Source organism: Anopheles moucheti, chromosome 2, assembly GCF_943734755.1.
Source record: "Anopheles moucheti chromosome 2, idAnoMoucSN_F20_07, whole genome shotgun sequence".
In the NCBI taxonomy this organism is placed as follows: domain Eukaryota; kingdom Metazoa; phylum Arthropoda; class Insecta; order Diptera; family Culicidae; genus Anopheles; species Anopheles moucheti.
Genome location: NC_069140.1, coordinates 89065422 through 89071025, shown reverse-complemented (window position 1 = coordinate 89071025; position 5604 = coordinate 89065422).

Here is a 5604-nt window from a genome sequence, read left to right as displayed (position 1 = left end):
AAAACACTCATTCGTCTTGCTGAACTTTGGCAGTAATTTGTTGCTCTTTTAATTAGATTAAAGGAAACAGCCAGTAAAGGAAGCCAAAAACATGGCAAAAACTTTTTCCAACTTACAACGCTCACGAAGCACCACTCATTAGTGGAATAATATTTACGATCAGCTCTTGCTCTGCTGAAAACCACCACCCCTTTGGTTGAAAGCAACGGCTCCGCGTGCATTCGATCGTAAATCAACGAATTCATTTTGCCGAAACCGTCCAAACGCCAGCCCATCAGCCGGGCGTTTTCATCGAACAATTAAATTTACATCAATAAAGCAATAAAGACATTATTATGAAAATATTAAAATGTTCCGAATGGGTGAGTTTATGCTAATAGTTTGCTAGAAGTCTAACCCCCACCCGGCCCGGGAGGGTGGCGTTGTTTTCCACGGTGGTTCGCGTTGATGTTCGCGCTTCATCATCATCATCATCATCGGTTGGTTTTTTGGCAAACTCCTTCCCCTCGTATATCGACATGAATTGGGCTGCACCAACGGCACAAAATTCTGAATATCATCCATCCGTTCATCGCAATGTTTCTTTCCCGGGAAGCCAAACAGTACGGAAGCACACTCGGGGGTTTTTGGGGGTTTTCGCTTCCAGCACATCATTCGCGTCATGTTTGCTGGGTTCTGTTCCGCTGCTTCTCCCAACTCCCAAATTCGTTTTCCCATTAACAAAAAAAAACCACTTCGAATTTCCATTCTGGCTGAAGTTTGGCGTTTGGTTCACTGTGTGTGTGAGTGTTTTTTTTCTCTCTCTTTCTCTCTCTCTCTTTTGGGTGAATTCCTCCTAATTCCGTACGTATTTTCCATTGTCAGTCCCACTAGTCGAAGAATCGTTGCTAAAAATGTAAATTTCAATATTTCCCTATTCAATGCTCCACTTCACCGGTGGCACCTCGCTCGGAGCGATGCTGCCGGACTGGAGATCATTCTATTATCTAATAAAATATTCAAGCTGAAAAAGTTAAGTTGATTTCCATAACAATATCATGCCTGTGAAAACACTCCACACTTCCACTCTCCCCCTCCCTCCAGTTAGGGGGAGTTGATTGGAGTTCGGAGAAGTGCGCGGGAGGTTTTCCACTCTTCGAAGCTCGTTCCACCCGTGGGTACTAGATGTGTTTTTCTTTCACAACCACCAGCGTAAAGTAACGAAGATCGCGTACATCTGGGCCGCTTATCTGATGCTGAATCACAACCATCCCCACCGATCCTGGTAGTACTCCGTTCGGAATAAGGTAAAAATATTGTTTTGGAAAAAGTTTTTCCGAAAGCAACAAAAGACGTACGATCTCAGTACGGCCAGGATCCGCCCTGTGCTGGAAAATTGATATTAGAGTAATAAAAATGACTTTTGTTTTCATTCATTACGTAAACTACCCTCCTGGGAGGGGGTGTTGTAGCTCGAAAGGGGTAGCGGAAATTTGTTGTGTTGAAAGAGAGAAGGAAAAAAAACAAACAAACCTCCGTTGGCTTACGGAAAATCTCTTGTTCTGCTTGTGTTTTTATCTTCCCCTCCTCCTGTAGTCTCGGTTAATGTTGTGGCATAACATTGACGGATGCCGCTTGTACGGATGGACCGTGTGCCGTACCGTGCTTCGTGTTGCCGGGAGTGTTAGTGATGCTTGGAAAATGTCAGAGCTCGTTGTCGGATGTCCCCCGCGCGCGTTCCCTTCCCAATCCACCACCTTGGACGGCGTAAGTGAGTGCAAATTAAATTATGTGGCAACGATTACACGGTCCCAAGATTCTGCACGTTCACGTGCGCTCCCGGCCAAAAACCCGGTAGTTCTAGAGGCAACCCAGACACGAAGGATGATGATAGAAGTCAAAAAAGCATGTTCTTACCGTCGGGAAAACATGACCGCTGACAAATTAACTGCACCGCGTACAGCGGGGGCCGCCGTGACCGAAAAACCCCGGTAGCCGTGTTGGTGTGAATGGATGTTTTGTTTTTTTCGCCCGACTCGGTAAGTTTCTTCGCCCAATCCCAAAACCCGAGAGGAACATCCATTACGGTACGACTCTTATTAATGCGTGTGCGTGTACATTTGCTTGCGTTTATGATGCAGGCGTTGGATGCTGGAGGCGGAAAACGGGGTGGACGCCTTAACTACACGGCCCAGCTACGTACGACCCGGTGCAGCAGCATCGATTGAAACGATCAATAAAAGTTAAAAGCATTCCCGCGAACATTACGCGCCCGATGCCATCGTAAGTAAAAATCTCCATTTGTACCATAAACACGTCGTTGCAGCTATTTCGGTTTGCGCCGGTTTGCGCCGCTTTGAATGCTTCATGCAGCGAAAGGACCAGGAAAAGAGTTAAAAGGGCGATTGGTGGGGGGGGGGGAAGGTTTAATGTCGCGAGTTGATTAATTCTTCAATCACTCGTTCCATTTTCACCGCGACACTCACACGTGAACAGCATTTTGTACTTAAATTTGTGCGTTTTTCGCTTTCATTCTCCACCCTCCACACAGCGGCGTTGGTCAATGTGCTGCACGGCAATTGTGTGTGTCATTAGCGATAGAATGCATTCTCTAAATAAATACTTTTACCCGATTGGTTTCGTGGGATTGGAAAAAAAACCGGCCGCCTTTTAAGACCTATAAACGTGTTTATTTTTATCAAATAGTTAATTTTGATTGCAGGAAATACGATTGCTGCTTGATATTTTGATTATTTTTCAATAAAGAGATCTTGTTAATTGGAGATTTTATTGAAGTGAATCTTATACAGAGTGTGCATTTTTTCGTGCTTTCATGATCAGTTTATAATGTTCATTGATGTCTGAAAGGGAGATCAGACAGTCAGAATGCTCTATTTTTATATCCATGCTTGCTCGCAGTAGGGAACGTCTTGCTGTGAATGACAGCTATGAACAGTTCGATGATGAGCAACTTCACGGTAGGGTAACGCTTTCCTCGGCTGTAATATCCTTCCGGTCTTAGCCATACTCAGGATGTTTGCAAGGCCAAATAACTCCGCTAACTCTTGGTTCATTCTCTTGTTCCACATGCCCTTTTTGCAAATACTGCCAAAGAAATTCCGCAGCAGTAACTTATTATGTCATCTAAATACACTAATCACTAATGTCTAGTACTCGTGACCATACAGGACTACCGGAGCGACATATTCTAACTGTTCCGAACATCCAGGACGTGAGTAACATTCTCAGTGGTGCTCGCATTTTTACATCGATCTCCAGAGAGCAGATACCAGTGAGCGAGAGAAGATATACCGAAAACGGCCATAATGACGCCGTTCGACCTTCACGAATTTATGTTCCTGACGATTTGCTTAAGAAATGCAGGGCAGGGAAAATTAGGTAAATGTTGCAATTGTTGCGCATACTGCACCAAACGCCAAGCTGGCATTGAATGTTGATGCATCAAATCATGCAATAGCGTGGCGTTTTACAACAAATCTGAATGGATGGTCCCCTGAGCCCTTAGCATTATTTGTTAAAAGTTTAACCCCCCTGTGTACAAAAAGCGAATACTTACGATAGAGAATTATCCGCCACATACGAATCAGTTCGATATTTCCTCCTAGACCTCCTAGAGGCACGCGAATTTTGTATATAAACTGAACACAAACCACTGATCACCGCTTTTCAACAACGCACAGAAAGAGCCAAGCATACGCAACAGCGCCGACTCTCAGGCGAACAGAACAAAATGGCTGATACGTTTAGCACTGCCGCGTTAGATTACGAGCACATGGCGAAGCTGCAACGTACCGACACCGAAACACAGCACTACCTAAAAGATGCACCGGCTCCAACCAATCCAACCTTCACATTGAGAGAATGAAATACACCCGGAACGAAAACAACACTGACACATGCAAATTGCACAACACATCACATCCGGGAGCACGCGCAACCACACACTTGATTTGCGGAAGATTCGATTGGCTTTTTACGCGAAAAGATTACAAACACTTTGCGCAAACACTATGCCTAGTATGCCACTAGTATGCCAAAAAAAAAAACACTACATCATTGCACCAGATCATAGATTTGATCTCGTGCACATGGACCTTAATAGACCAACTTCTACCATCTGAAGGAAATCTCTATTGTCTAACGATGATAGACAAATTCACTCGTTATTAAACGCATGTTCGATTTATTAGGGATAGACCACCTAAGAACAACACTATATCATCCGCAATCTAGCGGGCAAATAGAAAGCGAGCACCGATAATTAAAATCAGCAACATTGTGCCACAACCGCGCGAAATGGACTGACGCACTACCGATCGTATTGTTACGATTAAGATCAACGATCAAGAGAGATAATGCGAAACAAATGATGAGCAAGATAAGGTCTACACATACGCAGCACGATAACAAAAGGCAAGTCGTGCGTACAAGCAGAATCGGGATCATGCACGCATGTGTGATCGATCGATCGATGCCGTTCGTCCCACTCTCTCCCAACAACGCACTCCAGGCGCAAGAAGATTCTCTCCCGATAAGCACTACGACGGTGCCTGACGAAAAAAAGTACACCACACGATATGGTCGCGTGACCACAAAATATAGGAACGATATTGTTACAAAAGGGGGGAATGATGCAGAAATCAGGTAACTGCTCGACGCAGCATACAATCATCCGACGCATGGGTGTAAACCGAGCGCATAAGGTAATTGTCCTTATGCACCAAGAAGCAACTAGGATTAATAAAAGCTCTCTTACAATCTGAATTATTTTGGAGATAAATTAAAATTAAATTAAGCATGATCATTGATCATGATCATGATCATCATCATAATCATTTAAATAGAAAATATCAACATTAGTCTAAAAGCACTCGTTAAAGTGTATACTGCGTCTTGAAAACATTCCCATTCTTTTGTATCAGTAAAGATAGCATAACAGTGAAAATATCACGATTTACTGAATGTATACTTCTTCATTACAAACTAAATAAATTCAAATCTTCTTTAAACACTCCCCCTCTTATCGGTAAGTTCCATGCATTTGCCGTGTTGCCCAACGTTACACCGCAAGCTCGTATCATTTTGTACGACTTTCTCACGTTCTAGCGTTAAATTCAGCTTGTGTTTGCCGTATTCGCCAGTTAATTGAAGTAATTAAATCAATTATCAATTTTGCAACAATCACCGATGCAGGGCCGTGTCCAGCTCACGCCACCACTAAAATGCAGCGTAATGTGCATTTTGCCAAACGATAAACGGTTCAATTGCGTCCGTAGCAGACGGTAAACCAGACGTCATCCACTGCTCCACCGCGATTGTGACCTACATCGAAGCCCCATCGCATCGATGGGTAAGCGATTTTCAATTATCTCTAAATGTAGCCCACACATGCAACCCTGCTGCACTTCGAACCCACCAAAAAAAAAACAAGACCCATTTCGTCTCATTTGGCGAAAGATAAGACTTCCTTCGAAGGGAGTACGTTCCTTTCGTGCTGTTTTTTTTTTGTTGTTATGTGCACTTTGTTCAACTTTCTTACTTCCTGTTGACCCGACAGTTCCGGATGGAGGCTAAATCTTTCAGCTAACTCCGAACACGTGGAAC